Genomic DNA, 18,818 nt, shown 5'->3' on the forward strand with positions numbered 1-18,818 from the left:
GGGCATAAATTTGTCATTCAACCTGAGTAAAATAATTTACTGTAACATTAATTTTTGCCTAACCTAAAATAATATCCAGTGAGTCTGAGTACAATTCTCTATCTGAATTTGGGACTTCATTTTTTCCTGTCCTATGGTAGCTTTATGTTGTTCTTGATTTGCAATGTGCTGTAACAGTGTTATTAAATGAGTATTGTTCTAGTAAAAAGTGTTTCTGTACACTCTGTCTTTTTCACTAGCCAAAATAAAAACATTAATTTTGGGAACTGATGAAAAAACGTCACCTTTTATAGAAAGACAAATTCAGCAATAACCTATTTCACTTTTGTTTTGTCCTTTCTTTGTTTAGAATTCTAGTGGTTGTTGACTGATGGCCTGAATTCAGCAGGTCATTTATCCATGAGTTTCTTCCTTATCTTGCCCTCTATGTTTTGGTGCTGTCATGGGTGAAGTGGTGATTGGTGACTTGGTGGGCCACAGCAACCACGTAGTGTTGAATTTCAAACCTCTGGCCTTGTCTGCCCCTGCCTTGCTCCCAGGATGGGCCAGGCACAGGCAAGAATGGTTAGAAAATCAGCATGTTTTATTAATGTGTCCTCAGCAAAGCTGTTTTCCCAAAATGGGTTCTTTCCCCCTGTGTGCAAGAAGCCAGCCAATGTGCAAGAAGCCCCACACAGAGTCAAGGTATTTGCTTTATTTACAGCTTGGCACAGAAAGAGGTGCTGGGTGCTAACCCATAAAGCCACACGATGACTGTATCAACTTTTCATTGTTTTCATAAATTTTAGCAAAGACAGTAATTGATGTTCATTGACTACAAGTTGTATGATTCTCTTATTAATTAGTGTTCTGTATTCTATTGGTTAAAAGATTCCCTCGCTTCTTATACTTATTAATCTGCATGCTCAGATCTGGTGGTTTTCTTGGGTCAGTGGGCCATGAGTGAGTAAGTCGCTGTGACTTCTCTTGCTAGAATGATCTTTTACCCAGACAGAGCTGATTTCAGCTGGACATCATCCCTGCCCTATGCTGCTCCCTCAGGACACCCTGCAGCCTCCAGGCCAGCTGCCATCTCCTGGGCACAGCCTGGTGCTGTCAGAGGACACTAATCTTCCAGATGTCCTGCATGCTGGAGAGTGAGAATGGCCTGCCTGGAGTCCAGAGTGTCCACCTGAAGCAGAAGCTTCATGGCTTATGGAGAGCCTGCTGCTCACTGAGGGGCTCCAGCTGGTGGGCAAGGGGTTGGGGGACCACAGAGCCTGTGTGAGGCAGAAGGAAAATGCTGCACAGCTACAGCCAGAGGAGAGGAGTGAGAAGACTCAACAGCAGCAGCCCTACAGCACCAAGGTGGGATGGGAGGAGGTACTCCAGGCACCAGAGCTGAGATTCCCCTGCAGCCCCTGGTGCTGTCCATCATGCAGCGCTGTGCCCCTGTGCCTGCAGGGGTCCACACTGCAGCAAAGAGATTCACCTGCAGGCCATGGAGGACTCCGTGCTGGAGCAGGTGGATGTACCAAGGGGCATGTGACCATGCGGGAAGCTTGTGCTGGAGCAGACTCCTGGTAGGACCCTTGACTCCATGGAGAGAAGAGCCCAGGCTGGAGCAGGTCTGCTGGCAGGACTTGTGGCCCCGTGGGGCACTTGCACTAGGACAGTATGTTCCTGAAGTATGGCACTCCCTGGAAGGGATCCACACTGGAGCAGTTTGTGAAGAACTTCAGCCCATGGGAAGGATTTATATTGGAGAAGTTAGTGGAGGACTGTTTCCTGTGGGAGGGATCCCACACTGGAGCAGGAGAAGAGGAAGAGAAAGAAGGAGCAGCAGAGACTGCCTGAAATGACCACAACCCCCATTCCTGTGCACCTCTGGTGCCAAAAAATGGGAGGTAGAGAACTGGGACTAAAGTGGAGCCGGGGAAGAAGGGAGGTCTTGGACAAAGACGTTTAAAATTTTGGTTTTATTTCTCATTATCCTTCTCTGATTCAATTTGCTTGTGATGGTAATTGGTGAGTGACCCATCCCTGCTTTTATCTCAACACCCAAGCCTTTCATTATATTTTCACTCTCCTGCGCAGCTAAGGATGGGAGCGACAGAGCAGCTTTTGTGGGCACTCGGTGTCCAACCAGGGCCAACACACTACACTGTCCTTTGGTATGATGTATAAATTTCATGCAGTAGCATCATTAATGAAAAAAATAGCTATTTTTTTTTTGTTTTACACTTCATTCTGAACGTAAATTTCTCCCTGTAGGATATAATTTTTTGCTTATAGTTGTGTGTCTGTTCTTTCACAGAGCTGCAGTTCTCCAGTGAAAACATTCAGTTGAAACAGAAAAATCAGTCATACAGAGCTGCCCCCTTCTCTATTTTAGCTCATTTTATTATCAGAATATGAACTTATGGGTAGTTCAAGTGCTATTAGTGAGTTAGTGTCTATTTGCATATTAGTTTAACTTTTGCCTAAACCTAGTAACAAGACATTGTTAACAATGCAGTATCTCCTTTGAAAGAGAACAAACCAAGAATTTAAATTCATACATTTGAATTTGACTATGTCTTAGAATAATCAACAGTAATGTCTTTATATTCTGCAAAATATGTTATTAAAATGTGAATATTTGTTAGAACTACCCAGTGTAGCAGTGCAGGTACTGCTTTCTCATTTCTATTCTTTCATTAGACATTTTGGGGCAGCTTGGGTACCTCAAAATAATGATATATCTGCTAAGAGTGGCCAAAAGAGTGGATAAGAAAGATGCTGACATGAGTGTTACTGTCCTCTGATACAATTGTGAACAGGATCCTTTGTACAAAGTGTGATGGATTTTCTTCTGCCAGATGAGATACCATCCTTTATCAATAAAGGCAAGTGCTCTGAATTTCAAAAATAACATCTGGTTTCCCATCCTACTTGAAAACCAAGAGACTGGTCCTCATTCTAGATATCTTTCTGTTGTTATCCTTACTATTCTCAACAACACATGTATCAAAGTCTATCCCATACATAAATGAACTGAAGCTCAGAGATGGAATGTATCCAGTCAGATTGTAATCTATTTATAGAGACGTTAAAAGAGCAAAAGAATACAACCTGTTATTGGTAGTAATTTTTGGATTAGCAATTCAGTGATTATTTTAAAATATTCCTTCCATAATGTTACAGTTCCAAGGCAAGAATCTCTGAGTTAGCCTTTTTCTTATTTTCAATAGTACTAATCTTATCTGGAGTACTGGAGAGGGTTAGAGTCTTCCTTAGGAAAATAAAATATGACTTGTGCGATTTAATAATCCCTGATATGTGCAATCATTTGAATTTTCATACTAGTGAGACATTGTGCCATAAACCATAGCTGCCTTCAGAAAGAAGAAAAAAAAAGAAGATTCACTTCATTGACTGAGGCAATTTTCATAGGTGAAGGTGCAGCTCCTTAAAGTCTGGTGTCCCAGGACACCTTGATACTGCAAGGTCAGCTGTTACCAATATAATACAGGTTTGATTCACATTCATTTTGAAGAGTTCTTTTTTACAAGCATATTTCATTTGGGGATTTTAACCTATAAACTACAGGAGTGTGGGGGCTTTGGTGTTTTGTTTTGGTTTGTTTTTTTTTTTTACCCCCTTTTCTTCTGGAGAAGTGAGGGGGAAATGGAGAGTTCAATATGAAGAGAAAAAATGGTCTTTGCTGCAGTAAGCATGGTTTATAGGAAATAGTTTTGTAGGCAGGCAGATTCAGGAGTCAGATCCTCCTGCTAATCATTCTTTTTCTCATTGTAGGATGACTCACATGGAACTGGTATGTCCACAGTAAGCCAGAGCTTTTGAGCTGTTGTGTTGCTGCAGTATGGTCAAATTCAATTCCTGAACAGTAATTTGGGTGAGGCTGTGTACCATAGGTATCCTGCCCTGACACTGCTGAGGAAGGTCTCAGAGAGTAGAAAGAAAGACATGGATCAAAACAGTAGGGTCTCTTTCCTTACTGCTAGCATTTGAAGACACTTCCAGCCCTCAGCATCTTTCAGCCCTTTGGGATAATCATCTAGTGAGGATTTATTCAATTATTTTAATTGTATTTTGCTTGCAATAAATGTCCCTACATTTACTACCAAGGCAGTGAGATCCTTTGGACCGCAGGGACTCCTTGTTATCAAGGAGTATATATAAATGTTTGTAACTTGGGGAGTGGTGGGAAAGGTTTTTGTTGCTGGGATGGGATGTGTGGTGGTGCTATCCTGTGTTGGTGCAGTCCTGAATACACAGATTCTTTCACACAGATTTCACTTCTTTGAGATGAGCATTATAAAACTGGACCTATTTAATGCTGATATTTTCCGCATGCAAAAGCTATGTGGGGAATATGTGGTCTGGTTAATAGTGAAGAAAAAGGATCAATTAAGAACTATGAGAAAGTTCCAAAAAACATATCACATATGTCCCTTTTGTTTTGATTTTTTTGTTTTTAGCAACAAAAAACTCTTATTTAAGAGAGGCTAAATAAATTGGCAACGAGTTGTATCCATAACATGGGCATACACTACAGGATTGGTGGTAAAGGCCCTGGGGCTGCTGGTCAACAGAGGCTGAAGAGGAGCCAGCTGTGCCAGGCAGCCAAGAAGGGCAATGGCATCCTGGCCTGTGTAAGCAACAGTGTGGCCAGCAGTGATTGTCACAGGACAAGGGCAGTGACTGTCCCGCTGAACTCCCACTGTTGAGGCCACATCTCAAATACTGTGTCCAGTTCTGGGTCCCTGAGTTCAAGGACTACTTTGAGGTGCTGGAGTGTGTCCAGATAAGGGCAACAGAGCTGGTGAAGGCTCCAGAAAGTGTGCAAAACCTATGTAGTGCTTAGGAGAGTGATTAATGATGGTCCTGGCAGTGCTGGGTTAATGACTGGACTCGATCTTAAAGGTAGTAATCTAAGTTACCCTATGATTCTACATAAGGAAAATAGAGTTGATTTTCTTGTGCAAAGATAGATATTCTTCCACAAAGTAACTCTGAATGGTATCCTAATTATGATGTTCTGCATCAATTTCAAGGACATCTTTGCTTCTCCCAGGAAATACTGCATATACATTCTCACCCTGTATGCACCATGTTACAGCCCATCTTTGAGTCAGGGCAACTGAGGTTCTCATTAATAAGTCCCTTGGGGTGGTTGCAGGGATATGACACGATGTATATATGAAGCAAATTTATTTTTAAATAAATTTGGTTGCAACAGAAGTGAGTCATATAGCTGTCTTTCCACAAAAAAATATAATGAAGAAAATATACAAGGAAAAGGAAGAAAGAAGGGGAAAGAACAAGAGTAGATAGAGAAGAGGAAAGGTACCACCACCAGTAGATCCAGCAACAAGACCTGATAGCTGTGATTCAATGTCTATTGGTGGTTGGAGTGATTGTCAAAGTCTTGATCCTCTGAGAGTGAGGGGGAGGGTAGCACAACAAAGAGTTTGATGGATTATGTACATCCACAACCTACTGGGAACACCCTGATTTATTTTTCCGCTGGGGGTGAGGGGAGTTTTACACTGTCAGATGCAGTTGTACCACTCAGAAGGGAGGAATGTCTTCTGGCTTACCTGTGAGCCCGGATATTTCCCCTAGGGCAGGGGGTAGTTTTGCAGTGCCAGTCTTATCGGGAGGGAGAAAGCAGGCAGGATAAAAAGCATTACCCCACCTCTGCAGGATCTGCTTCTTACCAGCCCTTCCTCTTATCTGGCACGAAAATCCTTTGTAAGACATTAGTCCTGGGTCACCAGAGAAGCAATAGATCACAAGACTCACCCAGCCCATCAAAGAAACATTAAGTAGATCACACACCAGACTGACAAAATTCATTCATAATGGTAACTTGAAGTAAAATTGGCTGAGAATTACACAGCAGTTCACGGACATACAGGATCAGTAAAATAAAAATTTAAAAAAACCCCCAAAACCTCCCAAAAATCACTCCAAACACAATACAGAAAAGTAAATTACATACTTAATACTTTTATTTGTCTTCTCAGAGGAAAACGATGGATTATGTAAGCAAAATAGGGCAAACAATCTTCATTCCTACAGTGTTATCTCTGTGGGATGGCAGAATTTTCCTGTCCTGATGCATTTAATGTAACTTTTCCAGGAAAATGTTTTCATGCACTGATCAAAGAGAGAAGCTATGTGAGCTACAGATACCAACTCCTTTCTTTTTAATAATTTTAAATGTAAAAAGTACAAACTGCAGCCTGTTTAGAATGTTGCTGTCTTTTCATGTTTTCACTGTCAGATGTCTGTAGTGTCTCATATATGAGGGAAAAAGTAAGGCTGTTTCCCCCTGCTGCATTTAACCAAACTGAAATAGGAGAGCAACTGAGTTCTCTCAGGCACTCTCAACAATCCGCTGGAATTTTTGCAGCCTTAAACCAGGGCATCTGATTGCAGAAGTTTAACTGAAATTTCAGAAGTTTTTTAGAAGTTTTCTCAAGTAAGCAAATATTTCAGTTTGGTGAAGGTGGAGTAAAGGAAAGAGAAAGCTGTATAATTGTAGCACAGTTTTAATACTGAGAAAAAGCTTATTTAGAGTCTGTGTGACGTAGACCTTTTTCAGTTTCCCTAAAGTCAGAGATACCTAAAACTCATTTTTAAGAGCTTTTCTTACTTGTATATCCATTTTTTCTAGACCTCTGCTTCTTTCCATCCAGCCTTCTGTTTGGCTCTGCTTTTAAACAGAATGTAGAGTGTTTCCAGGCAAAAGACATTTATCAGTGATTTCATGAGACAATGATTCTCTCAGTTCTGTGTAAATGCAATCCAGACCTGCAGTTACAGCAAAAAATAGCTTCAGTAGTCTTCCTAATAGCACACCAGAAACTATCATGACAGTCCTCTGCTGCCTGATGAGTATCAGCATTAGGAACCTGATTCCAGGATGCATTGTATTTTTATGTGATGCCACTTTTAAAAAGCTACCAGTACCTTCCTATTACCCCAACTATGATTAAAGCTAGTATCAGAGAGGAGTATTTTCATGTACAGCAGCAGCTGTGTTTCTAGCTAAAGATCTTTTACCATCTGGGTCATCCTAAATGACTTTACCTTGGAGGTTTTTCATGCACCTACTTCTTTTCATCTATTTCAGCAGCCGTCCTGCATTAATTGTAGAGTGGTTAGAAGGCAAGGAACATTTGTGCTCTTCAGCTTTCAGAAGGCCTTCTATTCTTTAGGCAAAACCTAACAGTTCTGACTGCTCGCGAGAGAAATTAATACAGCTAAAACTTTGCAACTTTTCTAAATCAGTAAAGTCAGACACTAGTATGCATTTAATGGCTAGATTTCTGTGTTTATCATCCATATGCAATTCTAAAATATACCACAGTAACAGAATCATTGTATATTCTTAACAAAGTAGTAGGGCTGGATCTTTCTTTTCAGTGACAGTTTTGATAAAGGGCTGGTCTGACTGTGATCTCATTAGAAGGATGTGATAGCTGTCTGTGCAACACTATTACATGGAAAGAGGTGTCACTGAGCCAAAGGGTGCAAAGCAATTGATGAAAAACTTAAAATAAATCCACTTTCATTTTCTTTCCTGATTACTTTTTTCCTATTCAGGGGCTGGTCTTAACTCATTTAGCAATGTTAAAAGAACAGTGAGGCTGAGAGGTAAATTTTCCAAATGCATGCATTGATTTTTCATACACTGTGTGCTGATTAACAGCACTAGAATGCACATGGTTTTGCCACTTCTTTTATCAAGAAGTGATAATTTACCATTTTTATATAACGAATCCAATTAAAGTTTCTAGCACCTACTTCAAAACGAGCTTTTTTTTTGCTAAGATCAGCTTAGCAAAAGATCTTTGGAGCTTTGCTAAGATCCTACAGTGACTGGCAGTTCCCAGCTGGTGAGAATTCAGTTATCTAGTTCATATGCTTTTCAGCAAAGTGAAGACTCTGTGCCTATCTTGAATTCCCTGTACTGCAACTTGGTACACCATAGGTTTTCCATACCAAGTTCTGAACACGTCTGCTGGTGTTACTGAGTGGTTTGCAATGGGTTAAAACCTAATGTTTCAGAATAGTGAATTTGATGGTGACAGTGTCACTGCCCCAGAGAGTGCTTTATTTTCTTGGCACTGTGTGCTGATGCTAGACTAGTTCAATGACTTGCATGTTCCTTGTGAACCTTTAGAATTCTGACATCGAATTCTGTTTTGCTTACTATATTGGATGGGCATGAAATCAAAGGAAAACAATATAACTCTGTTTATCCAATTTCTTGTTTGTATTTTAGCCACTTTTATGTACATAAACTAAAACACTGAAGGAAAGAATTATCTAGTGCTTTTATATATATTCATAGTGTTGCTATTAAAGATATTATCTTCCACTTCATATGCCTAATTTTTTAATGAGAATCTTATCATTGATCAAACAAAAGACAAATTGAATTTTCTTCTCTGTCCAAATTTATTTAGAAGTGTATGAAATATGCCCAAGTGAAACAAAATGGTCAAATGTCACATTTCAATCTAAAATGAGTTATTGTGTTTTCTTTAAGAAAAAGAGTAAAGTTTCATATCCTGTTTTATATATTAGTGCGAAGTTGTACATATTAATGAAAAGAAGGAATCTGCAGTTCTTTTTGCCTCCAAAACATCTGTTGAGAATAGTATTTAAATATCTGTTTCTGTACAGAAGTGATTATTCGATGTAGTGAATGAAGCAGCATAGACTCCATGACCCAGAAAGACTGCCAATTTTGTCTGAGATTAATGGGAAATTTGTTGTAGACTTGCAGAGTTTTCACAGTACCTACATTTGGCAAACCAACAAGAGCAGAACAGGTAGGAATGTGAGACTCTCAGACAGCGTGGTGTATTTAAATCACAGATTTAAAATCCACAGTGAGTGTTGCCCCTGAAACAATGAATAAGTAGTCAGGCTGGAGATTGTGACAGTTGGCTGGATTCAACAGCATTTAGGGAATTAAAAAGATCTCGGGGGGGGGGGGGGGGGGGGGGGGGGAGGGGAGAACAAAAAAAAAAAAAAAAAGTCAGCCTAAAGAGAGGCCTAGGAGGAGCAGGAGGGCTGCAGTGGCAGGAGGGATGGTGCTGCCGGAGCAGATGCCATCAGAGCTCAGTGTGACACCACACAAGTCACCCGGGCTGTCCTGGCCTCTCCCGGGCTGCTGTGAGCAGCCTCTCCTCCGCTCCCGCCCGCGGGGCCGGGGAGCGGCGGGGCCGGGGCGAGGCCGGGGCCGGGGTCGCGGGGCTCTCCCGGCAGCTCCAGCCCGGAGTTCGCAGCCAGGGAGCGCAGGAGGGCGAGCCTCCATGGCCTGGGGCTTCTCCAGAGGAGCTGCGGGGATTGCACTGCCTGGGATTAGTAACACAGGGATGCTGAGAGGTTGGGGATGTTTATCAGCGTTTTCTGAAGGGATTGCAGTGTGTGGTTTATGAGTTACATCACTGACACTAATCTCTGTGTAGCTCATTGATTGCCAGTTAATTACATGCCATTAATAAATCAATAAACTACTTTGATCCTGATTTGGTTTAACACCATGAACATTTTTTCACCCTGTGATGCAGGGTTTATTCAAGTAACTGAACAGAACAGTAGCAGACACAAAAAGCCAGGAAGGTTTTTTGAAATTGTGTATACATACATTATACGTAACCATAAATGAGCTTAGTCATTACAAGTGCAGAAATTATCTTTCTTTGGACATCAAAGATTGTATGCCAGCAATTTTTTTCTATATGCATGTCTGAAAAGCTGAATTTCAAGAACTGAATCCTTTCAAACGGAGATGCTTGATATCTGCAAAAGGTACTTTTTTTATTCTGATGGCCTACAGCACTTTCCTAAATCTAACAAAACATAACAGACAGTTGGATGGATTTGGCTGACAAAGCTGGTAACATGCAATATAAAAAAACCCAAAAAACCAGTTCAGTTAGAAATCCCTCTCCCTCTCCCTCTCCCTCTCCCTCTCCCTCTCCCTCTCCCTCTCCCTCTCCCTCTCCCTCTCCCTCTCCCTCTCCCTCTCCCTCTCCCTCTTCCTCTCCCTCTCCTCCTCTCCCCCTGCCTCTTCCCCTCTTTTTGCCTTAGGCGTCAATGCACTGGTCTGCTTCTGGGCATTCTGTTGAATGAAGAAAGATATGGTGGGTTTTGCTCAAGGCATAAAATATCTATGACAAAGCTTTTCTTGCAGAAGAAGCCGAGGTGTCTTCTCAGCTGTTTCACATGCAGCGTATGGCTAGCTTTGAGATGTCTGGGTCAGGCTTCTGGCTATTGCTGTACTGGCAAAGATAAAGAATCAATGTTTAATTTTCTTTTGTCCCTGATCATTCATCCTTCTGGCATGTTCTGTGGATTTTAATTTTGTTTATTGTGGATTTTTATTTTGCTTATTTTCTGCCTGTCTTTATACTCATGCATTTTTGTACTGTACATTCTTGTACTGCATATCTTTAAACCTGGCAACAAAATTTAACGAAGGTGATGATGATGGTAACATCAACCATGAAGCAAATTCTTTCTTTCTTACCTTGTGCTTGGCTGTGTCCTCCTCCTGCTTTTTTTAATTTACGACACCTATTACCTGTGGTGGATTGACCCTGGCTGGACCCCAGGTGCCTGCCAAAGCTCCCTATCACTCCTTAGCTGGACATGGTACAGCAAATGTAATTAAATACTCATGGGTCCAGAGAGGGACAGGGAGGAATCACTCACCAATTAACATCAAGGGCAAAACAGGCTTAAATTTGCGAAATTTAAACTTGGGAAGTTTAATTTATTGTTATTAAAATCAAAGTAGGATAATGAGAAACAAAGCCAAATATTAAAACACCTTTGTGACCAAATCTCTGAAAACCGGAATTAGACTCCTAACACCATTTTTTTTATGTTAAAGAGGCATCCTTTATTTCAGAACCTGGAAGGGCATGGGGGATCACTTCTTCTAACATGCTCTTCGATTTCTACAAGTGTGTTGCTAATATACAGTCAATACATACATATATATATATGTATATATATATTATAATTTGCTTATTACCATAAAACCTCTCCCCATGTTCCCCAGGTTCCAAAACTCAGTCCTTGTTTGGCTGTAGCTGCATTCCTAAACCAGATGTTCCAACATCCTTGCTTGGAGAACAATTTCTGCATGCCTTTATTCTCTGCTAAATGTCCACAGACAGTGTCTTCTCTTCTAGAAGTTTCTAGTCATAGTGTCTTTCTACTAAAGTTACAGTAGAAATTGGATGAACATATTTGGTGTCACCTTCCTTCTCCCACTCCCTTCTTCCTAGGCTTATCTTTATTCCTGATTCTCTAGCTACTCTTCTCCATCAGCACAGGAGAATAGGAATGGGGGTTGCAGTCAATCCCACTGTCTCTGCTCCTCTTCTTCCTCTGGGGGAGGACTCCTCATACTCTTCCCCTGTTTCAGTGTGGAGTCCCTTTCACAGGAGACAGTCCTCTATGAATTTCTCCAATGCCTGCACGTGTCATGGTTTCCACATCATTACTAGGCCTATCATTGTCTCTAGTTATCTCTTAATTAAGCATATCTAACCAAAACTTGTGGATTATACTGGAGTGTTTTATTTTTCTTATTCTCCTACTGTTTGGTTTATTAAGGGGTAAATATTATTATTTTTGAACAAGAAAATTGGCACTGTTGTCAATGTAGCAATAAGCTAATGACACAATACTACTGTATAGGGGAAATATTTCTAGTCTTTAAATTAAAGGAATGGCAGTGAACAAAAGACCTAAAACAAAACCAAGGGAAAATTTTAAACTGTACACTGAGGAACTATTTCTGATTGCAATAAAACTTAAATGATATTTTCCTTTTTTGTTAAGTGTTTATTCACATACTGATGTGTCTTTTTAGTTTCCTTCCTTAGTGTTCAACTGAAAAAAGTATTTCACATATTAGACTAAAAGAGGTCACATCTACTATCAAATGTAGTTCTTAAAATGGAAATTCAGTGCTCTCTTATCATGCAATGTGTGGCTTCTTTGTTTTAGCTAGTGACTTTGTTTTAGCTAGTGACTATTTCAGAACGACTTAGCAATGGTATTGTTATAAACAGGTGGTGGAAACTTGGCTTACTGATGGTAATGCTGGTCACATGGGTAGAAATAAGAGGAAACATAGGCTTGCACAGGAAACACTTCTGGTATTTTCTTTGATACTGCAGATAGAAAGTGTCAGGGAAAAGAGGTATTGATATTGCCTTGCTACAGTGCCATGAGTAATGACTACTAAAATTACCATTGACAGCAAGGCCTCTGACTGTAGTCATGCTTCTGAAAATAGATGGAAATGTAATGGTTTTCCTTAATAATGCATTTCTCTTCCCACTGAGATGCTGCCTCCCAGGAATATTGTTTGGACAAGTCACTAAAAGGATTTAAGAAATGCTAATGTGCTATAATGATGCAACACATCAAGCAACACATCAATAGATGGTAATTAATTGTCTTTCATGCATCAGATTTTATTTCAGTGTCCTGAGCTGAGTAGTATTAGTTTCACTTCTCTTGCTAGCCTCTGCTAGCAAGCCCCTCTGCTATGGGATTTTGATTTTATTTTTGTCTTAGACACCAAAAGTAATGTCTCAGCCCAAGACTAAACAAGTCCTAATTACTGATCTTTTTTTTTTTTTAATTTAACCTTCACAAATTTCAGTGCTGCTGAAGATAGTCAGAGATAAGACGTTCCTGGGGTATATATATGAAGTATCTGACTTTGGAACTCTGAGAGATAACATCAATATTAACGGAGATAATAGAATAAAATAGAATTCTATTTGGATTCTTTGAACCTGTGCCTGAATGGCCTCACATTTTATAACTGAAAATAGAAGTAAAACTTGTGTACATAGTCAAGTAGATTCTGTTGTAATCAGTTTTTTTGTCTTGCAGATTTCTAGAGAATCCTTTCAAAGAGAGATTTAGATCTTTGATGGTAAATAACGTCTGTTGTTTTATACCTTTTTATACCTAAGCTGTTCTCAGTGAAGAGCCCTCTATAGATTAATTTCCTTTCTGACAGCAGATTTATTATGACATAATATATTACTTAAATAAATACCAGAAAAGTGAAAGACATTCCATCTGTTTTGAAATATAGCAATCAAGATCACATTTTCAAACAGTATGCTTTTTCTATTTCATAATCTCTTTATATACTTCCTGTATATTAAGAGTATTTCTTTACTTTTCTGATCTTTCCCTACAGACATCACAGGCTACTAGTTCAGTAAAAGAACCATATCTGGTTTATTTAATTGTTTTCCTCTTTTTTTTTTCCCACTCCTAATATCAAGCTTTACGAAATTAAATATTGAGGTAATTTTACATTAAAAAACCCTGTGGTCTACTAAAAATAATTATAAATTAAAGGTTATTTGTTTAAAATTACTGTAAATATTGAAGCTTATTACGAGTTGTTTCCCATAGCAATTGTGGCCCTAACAATCTTCCTGAATTCTTGTCTCATCTGATGTTTTTTCTTCATGGTGATCCAGCCTAGAACAAAAAAATGTCAAAACATGAAGCATTCTTGTATGGCACCTGAGTGTTTCACTATCCCATTTCCTCTACTGTTTTTCTTTTTTTCCCAGTTCTCAGTGGTAGAGAATATGGAAAGTTGACAAATTAGCATTGAATGTTCTTAGTGATTTGATTTACTGTTTATAAACTGTTGAGGAACTGATTACTGCATCTGACAGCTAATCAAGTGACTGAGTGATACTTTCATAAGCTTGGAAAGGATTGTGCAATTGTCTCAGCAGAGATTTATTATGCTAGACTTGCCTCTGAAAGCATAGAGTCTGTTATTGTCTGTTCAAATGAAATGCTACCTTCCTCACTTGGATTCAATGGTAAAACAACACCTTGCTTAGCCCAGTGACTAACCACAGCAGTTCTGTAGAGAGCAAAGATCCATGCAGGTTATTTAAAAGACTTACATGACATTCACTGGTTTATATTTCTACACTTTAAATGCACCAACAAGAAATCAAGAACTTGACTTGGTCTTTAGCCATTGCTTTGGAGGAAATTTGACTTTTACGGTGATAAATTTTAAATGACCCTTTTGGCACTATAGTAACAAAGTAATTAGTATTTCTGACAGAAACCTGAAAGACAGTTATGTAACATGAATTATTCATAAAAGTGATGTTACTGCCTGGCAAACAATAATAATAGATCCAGGATTTTCTCACCCGAAGGAACCTCCTAGCTAGTGACTGTGACTTCTCTGATACAGTTGTTCAGACCATAAATATCTAAACACTTGCAGTGTTTTCCAAATTTAAGTGCCTCTGTCTTAGCTTTTCTCCTTTGTGAAAAAAGTTGATATTTATACAATCTAGAAAATAATGTATTAAAAAATGAGGAAAGAATCCTAAAACTTGGTAAATTTTTTGTCATGATTGATGTTCCAGTTCTATGCTAAAAAAGTTTGGCTAATTCAGTCCTTTATTGACCTTTTTCTCCACAGTAAGGCAAAACTGTGATTTTTTTTCTTTTTTGTGGGGTGTTTGTTCCCAAAGGAGATGCCTTCTAACAGATTGTTTGATTCAATTTGTTTTATGCTACCTTTACTTCACTGTAAGTGGTGTGTATGCACTTGCAGTCACAACCACCCTCCCTGGTGCTTTATGTGATTTATACAAAAAATTATTGATCTTTTTCTAACAAAAATATGATTTTGTATTTGCTTGTAGCAGTAACAGCATAAGAAATTTTGTATAATTTTATTGTCAATCACAATAGAACCAGCTACTAATCAACAGAACAGCCACTAACCTGAAATTTTCAATAATACAAACTTTTCTTGGCTATGGGTCACAATAAAGGAAGGTGCATTTTGGACATGTGCATTTTGAATTGAAAAGCACTTATCCTAAGTATGCTGTCAAGGAAATGCAGTGCAGATACCATGTACAAGGATGCAAGCAAGGAAATTGTGCTTTCTATCTGTCTTTCTATAGAAGCTTTTGGAGTCAGGACAGGTTACTGTGTGTTGGAAAGTGAAACATAGAAATGAGATCTCTTAAAATATTTGCTGTGCATGGTCATGCTTCACCTGCATCATGGCAAAGGAAATTTCATGGAACCACCACCTGTTTTATTTCTGTAAATTTCCTGCCTGCCCCAATGACAAAGAAAATCCTTGTTTCTCAATTGTGATAATTTCTCTACCTCTTGCAAACAAAGTATTGGTTAATGCAACTTTCAGCTAATCTTAAACCTTACTTTTTCCTTTAGATTTTTTGGATTTAATAATCATCATGTGTGAAAATGAATGTAGGGTTGTGGAAGCCTTACCCGAGTCCTGATACAGTTCTGCTTCATTCTGATGGTAGAACAGCAAGAGCTGGGAGAGAGATATTCCGCTATTTACTCGGATAGGATCATTGGTTTGACAGACATCTGAAATGGAGAAAGGCCTAAGACTCAATACCTGGGCTAGTCTTTTTCAAATTTTGGACATACAGAGGTTCCATTTTTTCAATTCATGTTTTCAGTTGTATATGTTGCAGCCATATGATTCCTAATGTATATATTGTTTATCTTACAGACTGGGTCCCCATTCAGCAGTAGGTAGAGTTTTTGTCCTTGGATTAGGTTCTTTAAAATGCCTTCCTTTCCACTGAGCAGGTCTAAAAATACACTGGAGGATATTCATGCTACTCTGCTTGCTGTAACATTTAGTGCAAGAAGACTGTATGTCATCTGAAAAAAAATAAAGAAGGTACAGAAAGTTTTACAACAAAGAACTCTTCTGGGAAGAAAAAAAATGTATGTGACTGACACGTGGTGTATGACAGATTTTTCATGTACACATTACAAAAAACAGTTGTAAAGAGTCATATCAAAGCAAATTGTGACTTAGTTTTAAACTCAATGGCTGTTAAATAGTCTAGATTCTCGATATACAGCTGGAGTTCATTAGCAGTGTTGATAAAGTACAGCAGACTTTCTAATCCATTAAATAAATGTGAGACCCAAAATTTTACACAGTTATTACATTGCAAAATCAGTGATCAATCTTATTCTCAGCCTGTTTCCTAAATAGGAAAGCATTGGGATGTCAAAGGTAACTTAGGGTTCTACAGGCTGACTTGCTGGTTTTAAGTGCTATTGGAAGAAAAAGATAACTTTGCTCTGTCAAAAATAGCTGAACTCCTTACCTGAATGTGTGATTTAACTGTGTTCCTTTTTGAAATAATACAATGTAACATGAAAACTGTTTAGAATCAGGCTGGATGTTGAAACCAGATGATTTGTGATGCATGAAGTGAGGTGCTCAGAAGGAATTAAAAAAAATAAATATCCAAAGAGTGTATGAGCATAAAACTCTACATAAAAATAGCAGGATGAAAATGCAAATTAAAATCAGGCCTGATTGACAGCAATCTGAGAGATTTCTGAGACTATTGAACAGCCTCCTAAGGAAACCATCTGGCATTGGCAAAGAGATTGGCACAGAGTTTGGCAGGGTGGCACTCATCTCTCCTGAATCTAATGACTTAATTTTGTTTCTTCTGCTTTACTAATAGCATCATGTTCTCCTGCAAATGTGAATGATATCTGGTCTCAATTACTGCCTTATGGTCAAATGAAAGTATACGCAAGAACAGACTCTGGGCATTTGATAAACATCAGAAATCATGGTTGACCTGAGGCTCCATTATACAGAAGTCTCTAAAAAACTGGGTTTTAGTATGAAGTTGTCACCAGTGAAATTATAATTTTTTTGCTTATGCTTTTGCCATTCCCTAGCTCTGTATGATGCCAGCACTGGGTGGTAGACTTCACAGCCCAAATTTACCAGGTCTACTGAACGGAGAAAAATTGTTTCAATAGGAAGCATGTGTCTAACTAACTCCTGAAATTCCATGCTTTTAGTGACAATATCTATGTTCTACAGGCAGTAGTTAAGCAAAGATATATCTGTTTTAGTATAAATCTCTTCCTTTGAGGACAAATAATGTAAAATACAAACTAAAATTTATCAGATTTCATAAGCCAACAAATTTTGTGAGTCTTCAAATTTTTGTAAAAAAGACAAATGCCTTTACATTGACACAGTTGAGCCATCTTAGCAGTTTGACTGTTGGTTTTTGTAAGTCAGAAAGGTGCCAGATTACCGATGTTAAAAAAATACCATTTTCTTCTCTTCTCCCATTTTTTTACTTATACATGAAGTCCCTTCACATAGTGACTTAAATTGTCACTGTGATGTTCCACATTGATGTGGTACTAATTGAGAGCACTGAAATCTGAGGCATTATTACATTACACCTGAGGTATGTCTTACTGATCCAGTGTGGGCCACGTTCAATGTTTCTCCAAACCAGCATGCAACTGGAGAAACTGGAGTCCACTCAGTGTTGCAGTGTCTTTGTATTTTTAGTGTCCTGTACTCTTCTCTGCTAATATGCAGAGCTGATCCGTAATTCTCAGACACTCATTTCATAACCAAACTGAATGTCATGCAGACACTATCACATTTGTCCTACCTGTCAAATCCCATTTTGTTTTCAGCAGCCACCCTAAATAAGAGTGGCATAGTGCTCTTAAAGTCCAAGGATATAAAACAGAATTCAAGGTCCTCAGAGGTCATTTCCTTGCTAGAATGACTGACCACTGCTGTCACTATTTTTGTAGTTTCAGATCTTTAAATTGATCCATGAGGAATACTGATGAATATTAAATAAATGAGTAGATTTTTTCCCTTTGTTTTTGTCTCCTTGGTTCTCAGACATCTAAATCTCATACATTCATTATTCAAGCTACACCAATAGTATCTATAGAGCATGGTTTAGCTGAAGTACATTTTGTGTGAGTTTACTTTTTACTTTTTTTGCAACCTGCCAGATAAATAATTATCATAAATAAACTGACTGTATCTTGCTAAGGATAAAGAACAGACCTGGAATGGTGAAGTTTGTGTGAGAATCTTTTACTACTTGACCTGAAATACACTTACTTAGATAGACTTGGATATTCACTTCTCTAAGACATACAGAACATCTTTTAAATAAGGTTGTGAATTATGTATATTTTAAACTGATTGAATTCCTATAAGAAATCAGAAAAAAATGTTAGTCTGAATTCTCAAGCAGAAATACATAGGGATTTTTCCCACCTAATTCTGTGTTTGGACAAATATCCTGTTCTTATATAAGTTTATGCAATGTCCAGTTCAGTTGTTGCCTCTAGGCCTGGCTGCAATTTAAGTAGTGTACTCATTGATAAAATATTTTTCAGCTTGATTTACATCATAATAGAGAAAGTTACCTCCTGTTCACCAACAGTGGCTTTTCAAGGATCAGATATTAAATCTTATCCAATTCCAGTGTGAAATTTCTTCAGCTAAGCTTCAGTAAATGCAACTGGTTAAAATGTTTTGATATACACAATGAATTAATTGTTTCTTTGGCATTTCAAGGTGGTTCTGAAAATTTTCCAAAAAAGGAAGGAAAAAAGTCTACAGTCATGATTTATATGTTCATGTCAGTAGCATGTTATAGCTAAATATCTCAATAAATAATTCTGTATATGGATGATTGCAGTGGTTTTTTATCAGTATTTTGTACATGAAATTCTTTTATTGTCTTAGGTGAGCAGATTGTGAACAACATAAGTGATTATATAGTTGGGTCTAAGTGGCAGGATGAGGAGCTCTGCTGTGTTCCTTTTTCATCCTGTTTGAACTGTCTCTTGAACAGCTGAATATCTATTTAGAGCACTTTCTCTCTCAAAGGTGCTTCCAGGTCTTTTCATTTGAC

General features: G+C 38.5%; 2 long non-coding RNA genes across 4 annotated transcripts in view; both read left to right on the forward strand.

The window, feature by feature from the left end:
- LOC135290633 (uncharacterized) overlaps positions 1–18,818 on the forward strand; it is a 137,853-nt gene that overhangs the window by 77,750 nt on the left and 41,285 nt on the right. The gene's annotated exons all lie outside the window — the stretch shown is intronic.
- Positions 10,032–18,555, forward strand: LOC135291065 (uncharacterized). Its single transcript, XR_010353930.1, has 3 exons — positions 10,032–12,477; positions 12,934–12,985; positions 15,289–18,555. It is a non-coding gene; the product is annotated as an uncharacterized LOC135291065 (long non-coding RNA).

Source organism: Passer domesticus, chromosome Z (assembly GCF_036417665.1).
Source record: "Passer domesticus isolate bPasDom1 chromosome Z, bPasDom1.hap1, whole genome shotgun sequence".
NCBI classification, from domain to species: domain Eukaryota; kingdom Metazoa; phylum Chordata; class Aves; order Passeriformes; family Passeridae; genus Passer; species Passer domesticus.